Source organism: Dasypus novemcinctus, chromosome 10 (genome assembly GCF_030445035.2).
Source record: "Dasypus novemcinctus isolate mDasNov1 chromosome 10, mDasNov1.1.hap2, whole genome shotgun sequence".
Taxonomy (NCBI): Eukaryota; Metazoa; Chordata; class Mammalia; order Cingulata; family Dasypodidae; genus Dasypus; species Dasypus novemcinctus.
Window position 1 is genome coordinate 33,952,016 of NC_080682.1, and position 26,187 is coordinate 33,978,202.

A 26,187-nucleotide genomic window follows, 5' to 3' on the forward strand; every position below is an offset into this window, starting at 1 on the left:
AGACTATAGTGGGGATAAATAAAATAGAGATTAAAAATACTATTGAGAAGATCAGTGAAACCAAAAGTTGTTTCTTTGTAAAGATCAAAAAAATCAATCAAGCTTTAGCTAGACTTATGAAGAAAAAAAAAAAGCAGAGGACAGAAAAAATAAAAATCAGTAATGAAAGGAGGTACATTACCATCAACCCCACAGAAGTAAAAAGTAGTATAAGGGGATACTATGAACAATTGTGCCCCCCAAAATTAGATAAAATATATCAAATTGACCAATTCCTGGAAAGACACAAAATTCCTAAACTGAATAAAAAAAAATATATAACATCTTACAGAAAACAACAATTAAAGGAATCAAATCAGTATTCAACTCCTCCACTATGAAACAAAGAAAATCACAGGACCAGATTTTCTCACCAGTGAATTTTAACAAACATTCCAAAGCACAATTCTGTTTATATTCCTTCCAAAATGGAAATCGGAGGAAATATTTCTTAACTCAGTCTATGTGGTGAACATCACCCTGATACCAAAGGCAGATAAAGAAACCACAGTAAAACTATGGCCAGTATCCCTTATGAATATAGAAATAAAAATACTCAACAAATTCTCGCAAACCAAATCCAATACCACATTAAAAGAATTATACATGATCAAGTGGGATTTATCCACAATATGCAATAGTAGTTCAAAATAAAGGAACCAATCAATGTAATATACCACAGAAAGAAAACGTAGTAAAAAACAAAACAATAAAAGAACATGACTTTTTTTTTCCTCTTTTTTAAAATTTTTATTTTTTTATTCATTTTTTAAAAAAATATTACATTCAAAATATATGAAGACCCATTCAACCCCACCGCCCCCACCCCCCACTCCCCTCACAGCAACACTCTCTCCCATCATCATGACACATCCATTGCATTTGGTAAATACATCTCTGGGCATCACTGCACCTCATAGTTAATGGTCCACATCATAGCCCACACTCTCCCACGTTCCATCCAGTGGGCCCTGGGGGGATCTACAATGTCCCGTAATTGTCCATGAAGCACCACCCAGGACAACTCCAAGTCCCGAAAATGCCTCCATATCTCATCTCTGTCTCCCATTCCCCGCACCCAGCAGCCACCATGGCCACCCTTCCCACACCAATGCCACATTTTCTCTGTGGACATTGGATTGGTTGTGTCCATTGCATATCTATGTCAAGAGGGGCCTTAGATTCCACATGAATACTGGATGCAATCCTCCTGCTTTCAGTTGTAGGCACTCTAGGCTCCATGGTGTGGTGGTTGACATTCTTCAACTCCATGTTAGCTGAGTGGTGTAAGTAGAACATGACTTTTTAAATTGACACCAGGAATTATTTGGCAAAATCATGCACTATTCCTGTGAAAACACTAAAAAAATGGAAATATTTACCCTGTACCTATCCCTTTATCCTATATTTGAAGCACACAATTTGTTCTCTAGGGATCATATGTCCACAGACAGAGGTGAATTGTGCCCCAGGGCAGACCACACCAGGAGTGATTTTGATTTAGACTTTGTACTTATCATTGTTAATGAAATAAGACTTTCTGGGTATTGTGATGGACTGAATGCATTTTGCATAAAGAAAGAGTATGTCCTTTTGGGGTCCAGTGTGGTGATTTGAAGCTTTTTGTATCCCAGAAAAACAGATTCTTAAATCTAATCTTTTCCTGTGGGTGTAAACTTATCTATGAGGTTGCCACAGGTAAGGAGTGGCCCAGCCCAATCAGGATGGGTCTGAATCCTATTACAGGTGTCTTTTATAAGTGGGATAAATTCACACACTATGAGATAAAGCCCCAGGAACCAAGAAAGTGAACATCAACTGAACCCAGAAGAGAAAGGAGAAGCCAGAGACACCTCCACATGCTATGCCATGTGGCGATCTGAAGAAGAAAGATTACTTGAAGCCAGCTTCTGAAAACCAGTCTTCAGGAAGAAAATATGGTCTTGGTGATGCCTTCCTTTGGACATTTTCATGCCTCAAAACATGAGTAAATAAATTTCCACTGTTTAACAAGACTAGTCCAGGAAACTAAAATAAAGGGTAAAATCCCAAATACCCAGAAACTTTTTTAAAAGAAGAAGAGCACTAAAACGTCCCAATTTTAAATGTATTACAAAGCCACAGTAAGACCAAAATTATTAAATCTGTTGGAAATTAAATTATGCACCAACAAAAAGCATGTTCATATCATTGCTACATTACTGTGCATGTGAGTCCATTTTAAATAGGAAATTTTGAATTTGCAATTTTTAGTAAAGTTATGGTCAAATGCATAAGTTTGGGCTTTGATCCAGTTATAAGCAGAATGAAATTCAGATGTAGTACCAAAGCCATAGAAGAATATGGAAGTCAGTGGAGCTCAGAGTAGAAAGGAGAATGGCATTGCCATATGTATTGCCATGTGACAAGATAAAAGAAAAGGTAAAATAAAAAAACAAAACAAAACAAAAAAGGTAAGGTAAAGGATGACTGTGAGCTAGCCACGGAACACCACAGTGTTTGAGGACAAAGAAACACCATTCTGTCACCTTGGTTATGGACTTCTGCTTGCCTCACACCCAGGAATCAATAACCTCCCATTTTTAAAACCCATAATGTTGTAGTTGCTTTAGCAACCAGGAATCTAAAACAAACTCCTAGAGGGTGACATAGAGAAATCAAAAGCTTGGAAAGAAAATAAATAAATAGATAAAACGTTCTTCATCAAAATTAAAAACTCTTGTGCATCAAATGCTTTATCAAGAAAACATTTTTTCTTAAAACCCAACAGAATGGTAGAAAATATCTGTAAGTCACATATCAGATTAGTATTTAGTATTCGGAATATTTAAAAACTCCTACAACTTGACAACAAAAAGATAAATGACAAAATTTTAAAATGGGCAAAACTTGAACAGAGTTTTCTCCAAAGATGATATAATTTGTCAATAAGCACATTAGAAGATGCATAACATCATTCTCTATAGAGCAATGAAAATGGAAAGTACAATGAAATACCATTTCATACCCCCTAGAATGCATACTATAAAATACAGAAAATAACAAGTTTTGGAGAAAACATGGAGAAATTGGAATAATTGTTTATTGTTTGTGTGAAGATAAATTATGCTGGTGCATCTGCTGTGGAAAAGCTGGAGGTTTCTCAGAAGGTTAAGTATAAAAATACTATAAAATCAGAAGGAAAAAAAACATTACCTAGCTATCCCACCTGCAGTTATATATTGTAAACATGTTATATCATGAAATCTAAATGATATTTGCACATCAGTGTTCATGACAATGGTATTTACAATTATCAAAAGGTGGAAGGAATCCAAATGTCTATCATCATATGAATGCATAAGCAAAATTGATATATACATTCAATGGAATATTATTCAACCATAAATAGGAATGAAGTTCTATAGCATGCAAGAATTAGAAGATATCAAATTAACTCAAATAAGGAAAACCCAAAAAGCTGAATATTGCATGACCTCATTGATAGGAATTAATGAGAATATGCAAATTCATAGAGTAATAAATGGGTATATGGATTACCAGTGTCAGGATTGGGGTTGGAGTTGGGAATGGGAAGTGAATGTTTAATTGTTACAGGATTTGTTTAGCATGATGGAAAAAAAAATTTAATGGATGATGGGTATGGTAGCACAACAAGGTGACTATTAACACTAATAAATTCTATATTTCAAATGGTTAAAATGCAATTTTTTTTGTTTTATATATGTTACAAAATTAAAAATTTTTTAAGTCATAGAATTGGGAAAACCAGCGAGATGTTGGCACAGTAAGGAACTTCTAGAGTGAGCTGCTGCTACAAGGTAGTTAGTAATCACCAAGAGCTATCTTAAGCACCTTTTTGGGGGCTCTAAGAGACCAGAAGAGCATCCTGCAATATCCTTGAAAGACTGGAAGGAGAAGACTGCTTATCTGCAGAGAAAATTTGTAAGTAGAGCTCTCCACACCACAGAGGCCAGTGCCAATCCTACACTGAAGGCACACGCTGACTCAGGAGCTATTCCGCAGCTGGAATTGGAAGCTCCACTTCCCAAAAACAGGGGAGGAAAAGACAGTTGGGCACCAATTTCAGCTACTGATTAGTCCATTTTTCAGGTTAGAGTATAATCCTAAGAACAGCTAAAGTTTGAACATGTCCAAGTCAGAAAGTGGCCAAGAGCTATTCTGTGGCTGGAATTCGAAGCTCCATTTCCCAAAAGAGAGGGGAAAGAGAGAGTTGGTCACTGATTTTAGCTACTGGTTAGGAAATTCAGCTGGCTGATGTATAACCCAAAGAACAGCTAAAGTTTAAAACTATCCAAAAAAAAAGGCCAATAGTCAACATTTTGACTCCACCCACAGCATGTGGGGAAGCTGTGCTAACTGGTGATTACAGTGATGGTAGAGAAAAGTTTCATGCACCAAAATTGACCTGTTGCTGTAGCCTAGACATCAGCCCCACCACGACAGAGATGAAGTGGTCAGTCCCTGCACCAGCCTGTCCAGATAATTGCAAGTATATTTGGCTGGCACTGACTGAATAATCAGAAGTCTACCAGGGCACCTGCAGTCATCTTTGACCCACACTGCATAGATTGCTGCTCACACCTGAAGCTCCATTCCCCCAGAAATGTATTAAAGTGGCATGAAGCTTCATCAGTCTCTCTAGGTAACTACAGCCTAGGCCTGCATAACTAGGATGATTCCACACATCTGTGGCTCTGGCTGGCCCTACTCCTGGCAAAGGAGAAAGTTGAGAGAAGCTTCATTGGTCCCTGGTCCAATAAGGGCAGCTTGAGCCTCCACATTATATAGCACCAACTACGTCCTTGGTTATTACTATACAACCAGCAAGGGAGAAAGGGCAGGAAGCCTTAAGTTAAAGGGAAAACTACACCCAGAATATTCTAGAAAGCAAGATGCCAATACACAAATAAAAATTACACACCACACCAAGAAACAAGAACCTATGGCCCAGTTAAAGGAATAAGAAAAGTCTCCAGATGACATAAAAGAGTTGAGACAACTAATCATAGGTGTTCAAACAAATGTCCTTAATAAATTCAATGAAATAGCTAAAGAGAGTAAGGATATTAAGAAGACATTGGATGAGCACAAAGAAGAATTTGAAAGTATACATAGTAAAATAGTACGTCATATGGGAATGAAAGGCACAATAAATGAAATTACAAACACATTGGAATCATATAATGGTAGATTTGAGGAGGCAGGAGAAAGGATTGGTGAGCTTGAATAAATGGCCTCTGAATGTGAACATACAAAAGAAGAGGTGAAGAAAAGAATGGGAAAAATCAAACAAGTTCTCAGGGAACTGAATGACAGTAAGAGACGTGAAAACATCTGTATCATGGGTGTCCCAGAAGGAGAAGAGAAGGGAAAAGGGGCACAAGGAATATTTGAAAACGTAATGGTAAAAAGTTTTCCAACCTTCTTGAAGTACACAGATATTCATGTGCAAGAAGAACAACATACTCCCAACTGAAAACATCTGTGTAGACCAACCCCAAGACATAGACTAATCAGTATGTCAAATGCCAAGACAAAGAGGGAATTCTGAGAGCAGCAAGAGAAAGGCAATGCATAACATATAAGGAATACCCAAATAAAACGAAATGCTGATTTCTCATAAGAAACCATGGAGGCAAGAAGGCAGTGGTGTGATATATTTAAGATGCAAGAAAAAAACTTCCAATGAAGAATCTTATATCAAGATTGTCTTTCAAAAAGGAGGGCAAGTTTAGAATATTCACAGATAAACAGAAACTGAGAGAGTTCGGAACCAATAGACTGGATTTGCAGGAAATACTAAAGGGTATTTCTGAAAAGAAAAGACAGGAGAGAGAGGCCTGGAAGAGAGTCTAGAAATGAAGATTATATCAATAAAATAACTAAAAGTGTCAAAAGAGTGTTGAAAATATAATATGGCAGATAAAACCCAAATATTCAGGAATAAACTTAACCAATGATTAAAGAACTTGTACTCAAAAAACTGCAACTCAATGTTAAAAGAAATTTTAAAAGGTCTAAATAATTGGAGAAAATTCCATGCTTACAGGTTGGAAGACTAAATATCATTAAGATGTTAATTCTATTCAAATTGATATACAAATTCAATGTAATCCTGATAGAAATTCCACCAGCATTTTTCTTAAAAAATGGAAAATACAATTGTCAAATTTATTTGGAAGGGTAAGGAGGTCCTGAAGATTCAGAAACATCTTAAAAGGGAAAATCAAATTTGGAGGACTCTCATTTCTGGACTTTAAATAATATTACCTTGCTCTAATAGTAAAAACAGCATGGTACTGGCATAAAGACAGGCACATAGACCAATGGAACTAAACTGATTGTTCAGAAACAGACCTTCACATATATTGTGAAGTGATTTTTGACTAGCCTATCAGTCCCACATAGCTTGGGCAGAATATGCCATTCAAATAATGGTGCTGATAGAACTGGATATTAATAGCCAAAAGAAGAAAAGAGGACCCCTATCTCACACCTCACCCAAAAATTAATTCCGAATGAATAAAACACCTAAATATAAAAACAAGAATTATAAAGCTTCTAGAAGAAAATGTAGGAAAATATCTTCAAGACCTGGTGGTAGGTGTTGGATTCTAAAAGGAGTTAAGAGGAGGACTGTGATCACTGTTGCAGGGTGATGGGAATGTGGAGAAACATAGGAATACTATAATTGGTATGATCTATAGATTGTAGTTAACAACAATACTATGATATTCTTGCATCAAAGCCAAAGATATACTGTGTTGATAATGGAGGTATATGGAAAAAGTGTTCCAAATGTACATTATAGACTATGGTTTGTGATAATAATCTGATGATATTACCTCATTACCTGATGATGTTACCTCTGTAACAAATTTTCCACCATAGTGTGGTGTGTTGGTAAAGGGGTGTAGTATGGGGAATCTACACGTGTGTAATAAAAATGTATTTTTTAAAAAATAGTGTGGGTTTGGGGAAAAACACACCAAATGTAAGATAGTTGGTAGTAATATTTTGATGATGCTCTTGCATAGTTGGTAACAAATGTTTCACAACAATGCAAAGTGTTGGTGGAGGTAATGTATGAGACCCCTGTATGATGTTACATATGTTTATTTTGTAAGTTCACAAACTTTACTACACACTTATTGTTTATGCATGTTCTTGTATGAATGATATACTTCAATAAAAGTATATTATATATAGATAGATAGATATTTGAAAAATAATAATAGGGTGGGTTGGGAAAAAGTCACCATATATAAGATAAAGACTATAATTAGGAGCAAGATTTTTACAAAATTCTTTCATAATTTGTAACAAAAACAAATGTCTCATGGCAATGCACAGTGTGGGTGGAGAGTTGATATATGGGGCTCCTGTATTATGTTATGCATGTTTGCTTTGCAGGTTCACAACTTTCACTGTACATTTGTTGTTTATGTACTTTCATATATAAATGATATAAAAATCATAATCATAATAATAGGGTGAGTTGGGGAAAATACTTTGGTTAGTAGAAGTATTTTGAGGATGCTCTTTAACCATTAATTAAGGCCAAGGGCAAGAAGCCATCATTTTAACTGCTTACTCATTGTATCTCTCACACAAAAAAATGACTGAGTGGGAGCAAGATGCTGCCCAAGTGAGCTGTTTTGGGAACCTGAAGAGCAGGAGGCTTCAGGGCATTTATCTGGAGAGAGAGTTAGATAAGGAGATAGCTTGCTCAAGGTAAAACCCCGTGTTTTTTGCCACTGAGGCTAGAAGCTGCAGGATGGCTAAGAACCACCCTCAAGGCAAAGCTGCTGTGCACCCTAAGCCCTGACTACCGCTGGCCACTCAGCAGGGGGGAGCCTTCTCCAAGAGTGGGAGTGTTCTAGTGAAGGGTGGAGAGGGGTTTTCTTTCTGTTGTTTTGGGTCCCTGGACCTCCACTGAGCTTTGAAGAGAATATCAGCTGGCTCAAGGTGGCACCAGTAAGAAAGGAGAGATGAATCTCTTTAAGGCTTCCTGATTTGAGCCCCAAACCCCACTGGCCACCCAGCAGGAGGGAGCTTTCTCCAAGAGTGGAAGGGTTCAGGTGAAGGGTGGAGAGGTGTTTTCTTTCTGTGGGTTTGCTTCCCTGGACCCCCTTTGAATGTTGAGAAGCATACCGGGTGGCTTGAGGTGACACCAGAATGAGGTGAGAGGCAAATCTGCTAAGGTAGCCAGATTTACCTAATGGCTCTGGGATATAGAAACTTGGCCTAGGAGAGGGCAGACTCTAGCAATTGAGTAGTCCCATGTTGAAAACTATTAACATTTCAACTCCTTTAAGGGAGGCAGGCAAAAGGAAGTATTTAACAAATTTCCAAGAGCTTATTTAGAGTTACCTGGGAGGAGACAGTAGTCTGGATAGGATTGAGAGTCATTTTTCTATGGAGAATTCAGTCACTAGGGTCCCATTTGAATTTCAAAAGGAAACTCAACTTGACCTGGAGAGGTGAAGGGAGTTCCCTTTACACAGGCAGTTGCATCCTGCTGCCCTAGGAGAGAAAGCAATAAGGATAGAAAAGGGGCAGGGGCAGACTCCTAGTCAGCAGGAATCTATCCAAGTGCAAAGAGTCAAATCGTCCCAAGGAAAGTGACTGGATAGCTTTCAGAAGGGCTAAGTGTCCCAATGAGAAAGTTTAGTTCATTGGAGGGGTTTCCACCTTGAATATATGAGGTCCCTAGTTCCATTCCCAGTTCCTCTTAGAACAGTGATCACTGGGATATCAAATATCCAGCTGATATTTTAGAACTGAGTAAACATAAACATTACTTTTGTATTAGCTTCTCTTGGGTCTCTTAATTTTCTTAAAAGAAAATTAATTTAAGAAAAATTTAACTTAGTTCACTTGCTAAAACTCACTTAACAACCTGCAGAGGGAAGGCTGTATGGTAATTCATCAATGAACACTGGCAGTCTGAGAAGCTCCAATAGGGGCCTAAGAGAGAAAGCTGTTCTTCCTTGGTTTTTGTTTGACTGCTTGCTTGTAGGGTTGTTTTGTTTTTTTTTTTTTTTCTGTTTTCTTGTTTGTCTTTCCTCTTTCTTCCTCAACCCTTCTTTTACAGATTAGGTGCTCCTGGCTTGTTTTTTTTGTTTGCAGTGTGTTTCCTTTTCCTTGATTTTCCCTTTTTTGTGTGCCGGTTTTGCCCACCAATGCTTTCTCTTTTCCTTCCTTCATTATTCTATCTTCCACTTTCTGTTGTGGTTCTTACATTCTACGTCTTTTTGTCTAGATCTCCATTTTCCTGGTTTTCATTTCTGTCTCATCTATCCTGTTTTCTTTCTTTTATTAACTTTCTTCCCTTTTGTACTTTCTTTTCTCTTTCCATCTCTCCTCATCATTTGTTCCTTTTAATACATTTCATATATGTATTTTCTCTATTTGGTTTCCCATTTCATTGTAGATACTCCACTTTTTTACTTCTATTACTTTACACTGCATACATGAGTCAAATATTCATTTTCCTAGGTCTTATACAGCTACCCTTCTAACTTTTGCTATTACTATAATAGTATCCTTTTTATTTTCTTACCTCTTTTGCTTTCTCCGATTGCAATTTTTTTTTTCAAGGGAACATTGAAAACAGCAAGGAATTAGAACAAGAAGAATGAAGTGTCAAGAAGAAAACTTAAAACACACAAAAATATCATCTAAATAAAGCCCTAGAGTAGAAAGAGAAGCTAATCAACTGAATAAACCCATCAAGATAAAAAGATGACCAGAGAGCAACAAAAGTTACAAAACATACCAAGAAACAGGAAGACATGACCCAGTCCAATGAACAAACTAAAAATGAGGATCAGGGATGCAGAACATCAAACAACTAAACAAAGCTGTCAAAACAGACATCATGGACCAACTTAATGAATTGAAGGAAGAGATTAAGAATATTAAGAAGACACTGGAGGAATATGCTGAAAAAGTTGTAAAAATATATAAAAAGATAACAGATATGATGGAGATGAATGACACAACCCAAGAAACTGAAAGCCCTTGGAGCACATAACAGTAGATATGAAGAGGCAGAGGAAAGAATTAATGATGTGGGAGATAGTACATCTAAAATCAAACAGATAGTCGAAGAGATAGATAAAAAGATAGAAAAAAATCCATCAGGGACTTAGTGATTTAAACAACAACACAAAATGCACAAATATATGCACTGTAGGCATCCCAGAGGGAGAAGAACAAGGAAAGGGGAGAGAACGAGTGTTTGAGGAAATAATGTCTGAAAATTTCCTTACCCTATTGAGAGAGATGTATATACATGTTCAGAAAGCACAGCACACCCCAAACAGTATAAATACCAGCCAGCATACTCCAAGATGTATACTTGTCAAACTGTCCAATGCTCAATACAAAGAGAAAATACTGAAGGCAACAAGAGAAAAGAGAACCATCACATACAAAGAAAGCTCAATAAGATCAACTGCTGTTATATCATTTGAAACCAAGGAGGTAAGAAGGCAGTGGTTTGCCATAGTTAAGGTGTCAGAAGAAAAAAATATTTCAGGCCAAGAATTCTCTATCCAGCAAAGCTGGGATTCAAAAATGAGGGAGACTTCAAAATGTTCACAGATAAACATAAATTAAAATAGTCTGTCAATAAGAAACCTCTCCTACAAAATACACCTAAAGGGAATTTTACTGGTCAAAAGGAAAAAAAAAAAAAAACCAGGAGAAAGAGAGTTGAAGGAGAGTACAAGAACAAATAAAAAACAAAAAGAGAAATAATAACAAATAGCATGATGAAAACATGACTAATGTAAGTAATTCCTTGAATGTAATAGCATTGAATATTAATGGAATAACTATCCATTCAAGAGACACAGATTGGCTGAATGGATAAGGAAATATGACCCATCTATATGCTGTCTACAAAAAACCCACCTTTTACTCAGGGATTCAAGGAGGCTGAAAGTGAATTGCTAGAAAACAATTTTACAAGAAAACAATAGCCAAAAATAGCGGGAATAGTTATACTAGGATCAGACAAAATAGACTTTAAAGGCAAAACTATTGTAAGAGACAAAGATCAATTCTTTATATTAGTAAAAGGGGTCATCTTTTAAGAAAAGAGCATTTATGCACATAACCAGGATGCCTCAAAACACAAGTCAAACAATGGAAAAACTAAGTGGAGAGATAGATGGCTGTACAATTATATTTTTGGGACTTTAATACACCATTATCACCATTAGAACATCATGACAAAGAACCAAAAAAGAAATAAAGACTTTGTTTAATACATTAGATGATCTGGATTTAATAGACATATACAGAACACTACATCCAAATTAAGTGGGATGGACATTATTCTTGAGTGCACATGGATCATTCTAAGAGATAGACCACATGCTAGGCCACAAAAAAATTCTCAATGAATTCAGAAAAATTGAAATTATATAAAGTAATTTCTCTGACCACAATGGAAAAATCTGGAAATCAGCAAGGGCCAGAGAAACAGATTAGTCATCAAGATATGGAAATTAACAATATATTTTTAAACAAACAGTGGGTCAAGGAGGAAATTTCAAAAGAAATCACTAACTACACTGAAATGAATGAAAATGAAAACAAAACATATCAAAACCTATTTGATGCAGCAAAACCTGTACTCAGAGGGAAATTCATAGTCCCATATGCTTAGGTCAAAAAAGAAGAGTTAAAATCAAACACCTAACTTCACATCTGGATGAACTGGAACAAAAACAACAAACTAAACCAAAAGGAAGGAGAAAGAAAGAAATAAGAATGGTTAGAGGGAAATTAATGAAATAGAAAAAATGAAAGCACAAGAAAAAAATAACACCAAAGCTGGTTTTTTTAGATTAATAAAATTAACAAATCCTTAGCTATACTAACAGAGATAAAAAGAGAGAAGATGCAAAGGCAGGAAGTAAGAAATGAGGAAAGGGATATCACCACCAACCCCACAGAAAAAAGGAGTATCATAAAAGGATACTTTGAAAACTTATATTCTGACAAGGAGGATAATTTAGAGGAAATGGATAAATTCCTAGAAATGTGCAAGCAACCTACATTTACAAAAGAAGAAATTGATGAAACCAACTGACCAATCAGTAGTATAGAGATAGAATCAGTCATTAAAAACCTCTCAACTAAGAAAAGCCCAGGAATTGTTAGCTTCATAGGTTAATTCTACCAAACATTCCAGAAAGAACTAACACCAATCCTGCAAAAATCCTCCAAAAAGGAACATTGCTTAACTCATTCTATGATGCCTACATTATCCCAATACCAAAGCCAAACAAAGATGCCACAAGAAAGCAAATTTGTGGACCAATCTCTCTAATGAAATTCGATGCTAAAATACTCAAGAAAATTCTTGCTAATCAAATTCAGCAACACTTCAAATGAATTACACACCATGAGCAAGATGGTTTCATTCCTGGTATGCAAGGATGGTTCAACATAAGAAAACAGTCAATGCATTATACTACATAAACAGATTGAAAGAAAAAATTACACAATCATCTCTATAGACACAGAAAAAACATTCAACAAAATATAGCACCCTTTCCTGATAAAATCACTGCAAAAGACAGGAATAGAAGGAAACATTCTGAACATGATAAAGGGTACATATGCAAAACCCACAGTTAACATGATACATAATGATGAAATCCTAAAAGCTTTCCCACTAAGATTGGGAACCAGACAAGGATGCTACTATCACCACTCTTACTTAACATTGTGTTAAAAGTACTTGTTTGAACACTGAGGCAAGAAAAAGATATAAAAGACATCCAAATTGGAAAGGAAGAAGTCAAAATTTCACTATAGGCAAATGACATGATCCTATACGTAGAAAGCTCTGAGAAATCTACAACAAAACTTCTAGAACTTATATATGAGTTCAGTAAATTCGCAGGTTATAAGATGAATGTGCAAAAATCAGTAGCATTTCTGTACACCCATAATGAGCCATCTGAGGAGGAAATCAAGGAAAAAAAATACCATTTACAATGGTAAATTAAAAAATCAAAGACCCAGGAACAAATTTAACTAAGAATGTAAATGACTGATACACAGAAAAGAACATAATACTATTAAAGGAAATAAAAAATAAATAAATGGACGAATATTCCCTGTTCATGGATAGGAAGACCAAATATCATTAAAGTATCTATCCTACCCAAACTAATCTACAGATTTAATGCAATCCCAATAAAAAAATAACAGAAATTTTTACTGAATTGGAAAAGTTTACCATGAAATTTATTTGGAAGGGAATGAGTCCTTGAAATGCCAAAGACATTTTAAAAAAGAAAAATGATATCAGAGGAATCACTTACCTGATTTTAAATCACACAACAAGCCTACAATGGTCAAAACTGCATGGTATTGGCACAAGGATAGACATACTCACCAATGAAACAGAACTTAGAGTTCTGATATAGATCCTCATATATAAGGTCAAATGATATTTGACTGGCTCTGCTAGTGATTGATAGTGTTGCTTTGCCTATGTTAATGTCCAAAGAACATCAGTTTTCTCATCAATAAGACTGCCCTAAATTATTTTGTTTCTTTGTTACTATGTAGATCACATAAGATAATGCACAAGAGAAATACTAACTCCCAGGTCAATTTAAGCAAAATATGGTATTATTTTGCTGAAATTTCCAAAAGACATAATGTGATGGCAGAGAAGAATTATATGCCTAATAGCATAGAATATTGTGATTAGTTGTGATTAAGCTCAATAGAATTATATTTCAGTATATATTTAGTATCATATGACAAACACATATATATAGCTTCAAGAAGAAATACTTATCTTATGGCTTGGGAACCATTCACTGCTCAATGTTTTCATGGAAAAAAAAACACAATTTTATAAATATTTTATTTTTGATAAATAAAATGGAAGTCATATTTCAATTGTATGCCTCATTCATATATAGTCAAATATTTAATATTATAAAATATTTAATATATCTTATATAGAAGCACTCTGAAATGACACCATGTTCATGAATTTGAACTTAATATGTCTGAAAATTTTGGTCAGTCTTAGTTATTATGTGTAAAATATGAAGTTACATTTATAAATCAACTAATTCAGGGAAAAATAGATTCAATACATGATTTTAGAGGCCCTTACTTTACCAGAATCTTGTCTTAGACATGCTGGAAACGTGTAGAAAGTGTAGAATTATTATGTTGCTGTAACTTATGTGGTATATCTTAGTCAATATGTATTATGTAGTGGATTCCTTTAGCAGACTGTTTTTTGATAACATTTTTTTGAAATTTGATTGCATATTTTTATTACCTTTCGCTCTTCTGCTTGCTATCTTGCTATTTTCTATTTTGTAATTGACCATCTCCAGAAAATGTTTTATGATGTAGTCCAGGCATTCTCATAAAGGGAGAAAAGGGTAGAGAGATGAAAGAGGGAAGGGGAGAGGGGGAATGTGACAGAGAGAGGGAAAGTGAGAGAGAGAGAGAAAGAAAGAGAGGGAGAGAGAGAGGGCAGAGAGAGAGAAAAAAAGGAAGGGGAGAAGGTAGGAGGGAGAGATGGAGGAATAGAGAATGGCAAATAAGAAATGGAGTAGAAATAAAGAGAAAGAAAATGTACACAACACATTTTATCAACAAAAATTTAATTCATAATTCTATTATTAATTGATATATTTGGAGTCATTTAAACAAAATTATAAATTATTATAAAAATTTTACTGTGTGTGTTTGAAAGAGATATGGGTAAAATGTATGAGTTTACTCAGAAATAGGAATTTTACCTAATTATATATTTTACTCTAGAATTTTCTAAGGATCAAATCAGCATTTTTTAGTTTGTTCTGTAAGTCTACATTCATGAAGCTATTTATTTTAGGTATTAAAAAAATTCTTCATCTACATTTGAAGGAGCTTTTCTGGGAAAATAAAGTCATGTTTTTATTCTCATTCCAGTGATTTTTAGCTGATATGCTCATTCTCTTCTTGACAGATAAACATCTCAAGACGGCAAAATCTTAGTATATATTTAATGTCATGGATAAAAATTAGTTGTATATCAATGAATTCAGCACAGTCTAATGCATGGCAAAGGTTCCATTCCATTAAACCCTGGAAAACACAGGACTCAATTATTAAGAATGGTCTATGGGGAAAAGGACTTGGCCAAGTGGTTAGGGCATCCGTCTACCACATGGGAGGTCCACGGTTCAAACCCCGGGCCTCCTTGACCCGTGTGGAGCTGGCCCATGTGCAGTGCTGATGAGCACAAGGAGTGCCCTGCCACGCAGGGGTGTCCCCCACGTAGGGGAGCTCCACGCGCAGGGAGTGCGCCCATAAGGAGAGTCGCCCAGTGCAAAGAAGAGTGCAGCCTGCCCAGGAATGGCGCCACCCACACTTCCCGTACTGGTGACGACAAGAGAAGCGGACAAACAAGACGCAGCAAATAGACACAGAGAACCGACTACCGGGGGAGGGGGGGAATTAAATAAATAAATAAATCTTTAAAAAAAAAAAAGAATGGTCTATGACAAGGTGAAGGAAGAATAAAAAATGGTACTGTACTATGTTTACATTTCACTCCTAAATATATTGAATCTTGGATTTTTGTGTATTGTCACTAAAATTTTCAGTCCATATACAAATGCCTCTGTAATTTTTCTTTATTATTATATTTTGATACACTATTCTGTCTTTATACTCCATTGAATGAGAAAACATTTTGATTGCACAGAGAAAAAAACATAAACACTACTTGTATCAATACTGTAATTTAATTTCTTTAGAAATATTTTTATAAACAACTTTATTAGTGATTATAAGATGACATTTATTTCAGAGTTATTTTAGCGACTATATGAAATTGTTGTGCTTTGTTCTTGACAGAAATATGTTCCAAAAATACACCCAAGGACTTTGCAGGGATAGTAAGCATGTGAATAGAGTCATTAAGTTAAAACTTGAATAACAATACGAATAATATAATAAGCTGCAAAAGCCCCAGATAGGTAAAATATTGATACAGTTATTATACCTTTTTTTTTGTAAAAACAAAGTTTAATGGAGATAAAAATTAGTATAATTAACATTTCCTTTTATACTATTATCATAACGCATGGCATTTTGTGGCATTATTGTTAAAGTTATAATAAAATAGTCATAAACACCAGGAAGCCCAGGAACATATGCGAATTTAAGGGGAAATGCTAAATCTTATAAATAGTTACTGCTAAGGGTTGACTCCAGTTAGTGCTAATTTTTAATGCTACCACTTCTGACAGGAAAGTACTTACTTTGGCAGCACATAAAATAAAATTAGATCTAGCCTAGGATTAATTGCTGCTGCTTAATTTATTGAATCATTGCCGATAGTGTTTCCATTAAGACTCTTACTTTTGACCAATTTCCCAGCTATTGTACCCCTTTTCACAGCACACAAGGTGCATTTACCTCCAGAGCATCCTCTGCTACCCTTTCATCACTGCTCCTGAAGGCCTAGTGGAATGGGATCCTGCCAGGAAAGAGCACAAACTGGTTGTTTCTGAAAAGAAAGCCATGTCAAAAAGTTGAAATGTGAGTATAGCTGATCACATTTTTAAGTCACCAGGATACATTTTAAATTAAATAATTTTCACATAGTTAATCATTTAAATTTAATAAAATCTTGTAATGTGAATGTGATTGCTCCCATTTTATAATTAAGACCACTAATGAAAGGCATTTCATGCACATTGTAGCATATTTAGGAATATCATTCAGGTGTGTACTTTCCCCAATGACATTTTTGGGTAAAGAATTGCAATATTCATGAGTCTTTGTGAAATATTTTTTACAGTAAGTTAGGCTTTCATCATTATGTTAATTCCCCTTCTGGAATCCTTGTGATGGAGCTCCAGAAAGTTACTTACTTGCTCCATGTGTTCTCACACACTCAGATCTCTCTTTTGGACATGGTTTTGCACTGTTTGCATCAGCGGCATAGATTTTTACTCCATTATTTACTTCCCACTATCCAATCACAGGGCTTAATTAGATCTATGCTGAAATACTCAAACATATATGGAGATTATATGATGATATTTATTGAATGTATTAGTTAGGTCCTGGAAAACAAATAAAAGTGTAGCATAAAGAATAATTTAAAACTGGTTACTATACACACTTGCTAGAAGTTCTCAAAAGCTAACCTAACTTTAGGAGTTCCTCTGATGTTACACCCTTTCTCAGTTTCTATCACTGCCTTTTGCCTCTATCTATGAGAAATGACCTTGCATTTACCATTATTCCTATAGTTTTACAGCTGAACAAATTCCTGAGAAATGGTTTCACATCACCTCAACTCACATATGCTTCTTCCTTAATTATTCTGTACTGTTTATTTTTTGTTCTGAGATTTGTTTATTTGAAGGTATTTTAAGAGTGTAAATTTACTTTTCTTGCAATGAATTTCACTCTATTCCCCAACTGGGATTCTTATGCCTGCATGATATCAATTCCACCAGAACAAAGTACCAAAGAGTTTATTATTTGTTAAGTATGAACTTGAAAGCCAATCAATGAATTTCATGACTTCATTTTCTAAACAACTATGCATATAGAACTCATACATCTCTATTGAATCAAGCTCAAGTTTGATAGCAGATTTTGGTATAAATATATACTCAAATTTCTTCTAAAAACAACAACAAACAAATTTTCAGATACACAACACTGACTATGTTATGGACAAGTTGTCTTATAAAGAAATTAGGCTGCCTGAAACCACAGCATGATAAAATTTATTTTCATGACTATGATTTCCTGAAATGATTTTTCTGGAGTAAAGAAACAGCTACCTCCAATGTATTTCTAGATATCTATCATTTATAATAATTATAATATTTACATTATCTCTGGATAATTTTTTAAGAGTTCTACCATTCAAACAAGGATTTCAAATTGTTAAGGTAAAGTTTCAATCAAGTTTTTTTCCGTGTTTAATAGTTTAAATGTTCTTTCAAATTTACAAAAATAATCTTTCCATGGTAAGAGAAGAGGTGAGCAGCAAGAAGAAGGCTGCACTCGCTATGCATAATAATAACTGACGGATAATTCATTTAACAAATAAGGTAAAAATAGATGTCAAGTTAATATGCACGAAATGCTACTATTCCACTTTTTTCCCCCTAATAGTAGAATCCAAAGGGTGAGAACTAGCAATCTATTATGATTTTCTCTCTCAAAAGTTAGTATCAAATAGTGATATTTTTAACTCGACGTTTATATATTAAATATCTTTCCCTCGAGCATGAATTAATTGATTTCCCTGCCCTACGGAATCGCATTTTCAAGTCATTTAAGTCATTACTTAACATTTGTTTTTGTGAATATTTGATTACTATCTAGCTCTAATACAGCACTGACTCTGTAATTTGTATAAAGACAAGAATTGTATATGTCTGTCCACACATTTATATCTCCAGGGCATAACATATTACCTGGAACATATAGTATATTAAGAAAATATTTTTGAATGAATGGTGAGTCACAGAGTGAGTAGTAGAGGCAGGTATTATCACTTATATGAGCTTTGTATTTACTGGACATAATGTAAATGCATTAACTCTAAGAGGTGGTCCTATTATTACTTATAATCACATTTGGAGAAACAGAGGCACATAAAAACTCTAAGGATATGCTTAAGTCCATATTGTTCTTAAGAATGTTACCATGATCCATACCTAACTCACTGGCAACAGAGTCTCTGCTTTTAAGTACCTTAGTACATAGCTTTCAAGAACAGAATGTTCATTATACTTTGCTAACTACATTATCAGGCCTTTAGAAAATGCTTAATGAAGACAGTATAAGTCTTCATTTTGTCAATGTCAGAAATAAGAGGGTGAAAAGGAATCTATGTAAGAAGTATTAGAAAATTAGTTTCCCTTGGTTTTGACAGATCATTCATTTGGTTGACATATGTAGAATTTGCTGTTTTTTGAGCCTGAGTGATAAATATCAAAGACATTAAAAGAAAAAGTAAAATTAATATTAAAGGAAGATGAAAGTAATGAGGACAACTAAAATGGTGGAAGAGGTAGAGAAGATTGTGAGAGAAATGAATGAGACCATTATACCTACAATGAGGTTCCATTACATTTTCAAGGTGCAATACTAAGACCATGATAGATGTTATACTAGAAAATGTGGAGTTATCCAGAAAGGTGATATTTATAGCTACAACAATGAATAAGGTTTAAAAGGAAGTAAAGAACTTCAAATTTTATATTGGATTTAGAAATCTGCAGAGTACATTTCCTCAAACCTAACAATTTTAAAAAGCCATTAGTCTTCCACAACAACTGCATCATTCAACATTCCCACCAACAATGGATTGTTCCTCTTTCTCCACAACCTCTTGAACACTTACAGTTTTTTCTCTTTTTCTTAATAATGAAAGATTTATAAGATTTGAATTGCTATCTCAACGTAGTTGTGATTTATATTTCCCTAATAGCTAGTGATATTGACCATATTTTCATGTGTTTTTCAGTCAACTGTGTTTATTCTTTGGAAAAATGTCTATTCAAGTATTTTGCCCATTTTTAACCAATTTTATTTAAATATATTCATATGCTATACAATTAATCTAAAGTTTACAATCAATGACACTTGGTATAAACAGGTTTGTATATTCATCACTGCAATCAATATTAGTGTGTTTTCATTACTTCAAAAAAGAAAAGGAAAAAGCTATTCCTTTTTAGTTACTGCTCAATCCCTCTGTCATTCCCCTGCCCCACATAACTGCTAATCTATTTCCATCTCAATTCATTTATATTTGCATTTTATAGAGATGGAGTCACACAATAAATAGTACTTTATGTCTAGATTCTTTTCTTAGCACACTTACTTTCTGTTACCATTGATGGAAAAATATTAACATTTTACTACTATTCCTTATAGTTCATATTTTGCTTTGGTTCTTTTTTGCCCAAATATGACCCTATTATTATCATCTCATATCAACTTCCATTTTTTATGTTTTAGAGCAAAACATCCTTATATATGCACTATTAACCACACTCATTTTCCACAAAGGTTGCACAATGCTATATATTCCCATGTGTCATTTTTTAATCTTTACTTCTAGTGATATGCATGTTTGTACACCGTCCCTTTCAACTACTATTATTCCCATATATTAGTGCTTGTGTCAGTCTAAGATTATTTTATGAACCCCAAAAAAGAAAGATTGTTTTTAAACTAATCTATTCCTCTGGGTGCGATACCTTTGATTATATTAAATTCAGTTGAGGGACCTTGCTGAGTCTGATATAAACAGACTTATGCAGGGGCAGAGAGAGGAAAAGGGGAGCTATCATGTTTTATGTTAGAATGTGAGAGAAAGAATTGCTTAAGCATGAAATCCCCAAGAGGCTGGGACCATAAGCAGCTAAAGAAGACACTAGCCCTGCTATATGTCTGATAGTGTAGAGCTGAAATTAGGAAGTGGGCAGAAGTCCAGCCTTGTCATGGAATTTTCAAGCCTTGGAACTGTATGCTTTTGTTCCAAAAAATACTCTTTATAAATATCCTTTCCAGTGTTTTGCATGGCAGTCCTTTGGCAAAGTAAAATAATGTGTTGCTAATTACAAATGCTATAATGAGCTTTCATCATTCCTATTCATTTCCAAATAAACTTTTTACCAATTCTGTACAGATTAAGCATCAGCTTTCTATTCTTTTTCCTCATTCTATCTTCTGGTGATCTATATTTTAGCCATTAACACCATGAGTTTGCTCATTTTATTAGCTCATAATAGTGAAATCATACAATATTTGTCCTTGTGTGTCTCAATTGCTTCACTCAATGTAATGTCCACATTTAATTGGATTGTTTCTCTTTTTATCATTGAGTTAAATAATCTCTTTCCATTATCTTGGATATTAAACCATTATTGGATATTTGGTATCCAAACATTTTCTCCAATTGAGTAGGCTGTCTTTTCACCTTCTTGGTAAAGTCATTTGATATGAAAAAGTTCAATTTTGAGTAGGGTCGCATTTGTCAAGTTTTTTTGTGTGTGTGTGCTTTTAGCTTAAGGTCTAAGAAACTACCACCTACCAAAATTTCTTGACTTTTTTACCCTATATTTTCTTCCAGGAATTTTATGCATTTAGCTTTTATACTTAGGTGTTCGAACCATTCTGAGTTAACATTATGACCCTGTACTTCCCCATTCAACCACAATCACATCCATGAATTAGTGCTGTTAATTATACTCTCAATAATATATTACCATCACTTCTAAACATTTCCAAACATTTCCAATCAAACTTATGAACTGTGGAGGACAGTTTGTGGTTCCTCAAGAAACTAATTATAGACTTTCCATATCAACTGGCAATCTCACTACTAAGTATATACCCAGAAGAATTGAAAGCAAGGACACAAACAGATTAATGCACACCAATGTATCTAGTGACATCATTCACAATTGCCAAAAGGTGGAAGCAACCCTGGTGTCCATCAATAGATAAATGGGAACATAGTATGTGGTATATACATACAGTGGAATATTATTCAGTTGTAAAAGGGAATGAAGTCCTGATGCATGTGACAACACGGATGAAGCTTGATAACCTTATGTTGAGTAAAATAAATGAGACATAAAAGGACAAATAAATATTGTCTGATCTCACAGATAGTGAACCAACTCATGGAGATAGAGTCTAGAAGACAGGTTACCAGGAGATCAAAGGGAAATACTGATTCGTGAGCTGATGCTTAATCTGTGCAGAATTTATAATTAAGTTGATTATAATGGTTGAGGAATGGATAGAGGTCATGGTGGTATAGTGATATGAGTGTAATTAATAGTGCTGAACTGTGAGTATGAACATAGTTGAAAGGGGATCTATTGGGCAGTACATGATGCTAGAACAAATGCTAGAGGATAAAAAAATGACTGTATAATTCAGTGAACTCCGAATTTAAGATTGTGGTTAAAAATACAAATATAAGAATGTTCTTTCAAGATCTATAACAAAGTCATCTTACTAGTACAAAATGTTGATAGTGGGGTGATATTTTCCTAAAACATACTTCTTTCATATATGAGTGTATTTGTGCTGTCATTGGTATGTTTTTGTCAAAGGTAGAGACCTGCACAGTAGCTAACACAATATTAAACATCCATCCAGGGGAAGCCTTGCTTTTTTCTCAAATAAAATAATAAAAATATCTGAAATATATAAGCCTTGACTGACAAAAAAAAACAGGTCAGCTTTGCCAGAGTCAGCTGGCAGGTGGCTGTGACAATTCTGTCTCCTCACTCTATCACATCACCACTGCCACCATGCCTGGAAATCTACCCCCAATGTTGAGGCCAATCTGGGCTATCTGGCCAGACTGTCTATCTGGGAGACTTATAGGGCATTTTCTTCTCCCACCCCTAGAATTTTACCCCAGTGTATACCACAGTGCTTGGCAGAGCTACAAAGCTGTCACAAGAATTTGCCATGAGGAATGTTAAGATGATTGTCCTTTCAATTAGGCAACTGGAAAACCATCTTGCCTAGAGCAAGGATATCAATGTGTACAATGGTGATGTGTGCACAGAAACAATTACCTTTTCCCTTCATTAATAATTGGAGTTGGGATCTTGTCATCCTGTTGAGAATACTGGATCCAGCAGAGAAGGTTAAAAAAGACATGCTTGTGACAGTTTATTTGGTGTTTATCTTTGGTCCTGATAAGAAACTGAAGTTATCTATTTTCTATCCAGCTAACGCTGAAAGGAACTTAATGAAAGTCTCAGAGTAATTATCTCCCTTCAGCTGATGACAGAAAATTACCCTAGTTCATTAGAAGAATGGAGAGAGTGTGAGGTCCTTCCAACCATCCTTGAAGAAGAAGCCAAAAAACTTTTCCCTAATATAGGCATCTTCACCACAGAGCACTCACCTGACAAGAAATACCCTGCTATACTCTTCAGCTTTAAGTCTCTCTGGGAAGTTTGTATTGGAGCTGCTCGTTTAACACAGTGAGCCAGAGGATGCCATTTGCCATAAAAACTTCCTAGTGTGATCACAGTGTTGATATACTATGGCTTACTAAAGAAAAATGGCACTAAAGTTTCTTGCGATTCTTTACTTTGTGTCAATACCAGTTTTCTATTCTGTTCACATATCTCTTTATTCTGCTGGCTGTGTCTGAAATATATTTTCTATTTGGGACTAGAATCTAATTCCAGAGTTTATGATCAACATTGATGCATGAGAAAGCCTGTTTTGCTCAATCATAGAATGGATCAGCTTTGTAGCTGTCCTGATAAAATTCTCTCTTCTGTTAGCCATTTTGGGGAATAATAGAACTTGAGATTTAACTTTTTCAGTAAATGCCAAAGTATATAACTCAAGAACTTAGAGTAAACAAGATATTCTTCAACATTTAGTCTTTTAACTGCAGCTGGGGGGGTGGCTGGCTGGTTTTTATATTCTGTACTTTTCCAAATGCAATACATTTCCATCAAAATGGGCAAGTCAAAACAGTCAGTCTTTACTGACAGGGATTTATACCAGATAGTGGGAGTTTGCATATCAAGGATACTGTGTCCTTTGCACAGCATTTTTTTTGCATCAATTTGCTCTAACGTATGATAAACATAAAAGATCACAACTTGGATATTGAAGAGAGGATGATTAAAATGTTTTATTATAGAACTGTTCTTTCATTGGTGGATATTTCCTGAATTTTGCTTTTTTGAGTGTTGTTGCAGTTTAGTATTGCTTATGAATTCCAAAAATAGATGTTGGATTGTGTTTGTTATATTTCTCTGGGCATATTTGATTGTCTTAGATTCAGAGGTTTCACTCTTACTTTAATAATTCAGTATTAGGACTTTTATTTGACCACATCATTAGGACATGAGGGGATGAGTACCCACCCCCTTAGTGGGGATAAAACAGACTCTCATACAGAAATAAATACATGGAGAAGAACACAAAGAGTTGAGTTTTGGAAAGTGGAGGTCCGGAAGAAAACCTGGCCATTTGCCTAATAGTTTGTAGCCAAAAAGATTAACTCACTGAGGAGCTGAGCTTGGAAAAGAGGTGATCCCTTCCGCCTACAGCTGAAATCACAGAGGCTGGGCCCAGAGAACTGCAAGAGGAAGAGGAAGCCTGTACGCTGGCAGACATGTCCTGCCATATTGTTTCACCACATGGCAAATTACTTTGTGTGAGAAAGTACCATTTATGGTACCTTAAATTGGATTCTTTAGGGCCTTATTACTGTAAGCTTCTACCTCAAATAAACACTCTTTTTTAAAAGTAAACAGAATTATTGTACTTTGCATCATTAACTCTTTGGCTGACTAATTCAGATGGGCAAATAAAATCCTTTGTGAAAACTGGAAAAAAAAATAGGCCAATATGTTAAGCATTCTATCTTAATGCTTGTATTATGAATCTTATTCCTTTAAAAATGAAATTTAACCTATTTTTTAGCTGTTAATAAATACTTTACTGTAAAATTGTAAAATAAATAGAAAAATAGATGGAAAGAAATTACAAATTTTAAATGAGAGTGCAAGGCCAGGTTAGATTTAATATAATCAATTATGAAAAATAGATAATATAGCAACACACATAAATGTAAATAATAATTCAATATAATAGGAAGTAGTTATAACAGAATTCTAATTTTTATATTACAACTCTAATTATTAGACATAATAATCTCTAAGAATAAAATAAATTATTGGTTTAGTTATTTAATTTCTATTTAGGCCTTAATTCTTCCTAGATAAAGCAAATTTCTATTTGGGAATTCTTCACAACTTATTGGAATGAATTACAGCATGCATGTAGCATGAAGCATACAAATTCAAACTCTTGTTCAATAGCAGTCAGGTTTAATCATTATTGATCCAGATAGATTATTTTAATTAATGAGTATGAATAAGAAAGGGTTAAAGAAAAATAAATATACAAAAATATATCTCTTCTCCAGCCCTCTTTACCTAAACACAAGTGAGTTTTTTTCATATGAAAAAAATATTACAGAATAATGATCATAGGAACAATTTATCAGGTCCACTGAGTAATTATTGTTCCTATACTATAATGGTGTTATTTTACATTTATCAGGTCTGCTCCAGCTCTTTTTTTTGGTTACTATTTGCTTGGAATAACTTTTTCCAGCCCTTCCCTTTTAACTTGGTTGTGTACTTATATCTGAGGTGGGTCTCCTGTAGACAACATATAGATGGCTCATTTTATTTAATCCATTCTATCAGTCTATGTCTTTTATTGGGGCAGTTCAATACATTAACATTTAGCTATTACCATGAATATATTACTTTCTTCATCTATTTTGTCCTTCAGCTTTCTGTTGTCATATCATTCTATTGTCTGTCTTCTTATTCTTTTGTTTACCCTTCTTAAAAATCTCCATTTCTAAACTTTTCCCCATATCTCTCACCCTTGTCTTTTTCCTTTCAGATTGCATCACTCCCTTTAGTATCTTTTACAAAGCTGGTCTTTTGGTAACATATTCTATCACGTTTGTTTGTCTGTGAAGAATTTGAACTCACCCAAATTTTTGAATGACATCTTTGCTAGATACAGAATTCTTGGCTGGCAGTTTTGCTCTTACAGTGCCTTTAATACATCACACCACTTTCTTCTCACCTCCATGGTTTCTAATGAGAGGTCAGCAATTAATCTTATTGAGTTTCCCATGTTTGTCATGCTTTGTTTTTCTCTTGCTGCTTTCATAATCCTCTCTTTTTCTCTTATATTTTTCATTCTGAATTGTAGGTGTCTTTGGACAGGTCTATTCAGATTTATTCTGTTTGGGGTGCATTGTCCTTCTTGGACAGTAAAATTTTTGTCCTTTATAAGTGTTAGGAAGTTTTCAGTCATTATTTCCTCAAATATTTATTCTACCTCTTCCATTCTCTTCTTCTGGGACAGTGATAATGAGAATGTTTGTGTGTTTCATGTTGCCATTCATTTCCCTGAGATCCTTCCATTTTTTTCATTTTCTTCTCTTTCTGTTCTCCTCTCTTTTCCAGTTCACATGTCTATCTTTAAAGTCACTAAATCTGTCTTCAG

At 34.7% G+C, this 26,187-nt stretch overlaps 1 pseudogene; it reads left to right on the plus strand.

The window, feature by feature from the left end:
- The first annotated feature begins 9,901 nt into the window (after positions 1-9,901).
- LOC111764885 (peroxiredoxin-6 pseudogene) lies at positions 9,902-23,115 on the plus strand (annotated as a pseudogene).
- Positions 23,116-26,187: the final 3,072 nt, after the last annotated feature.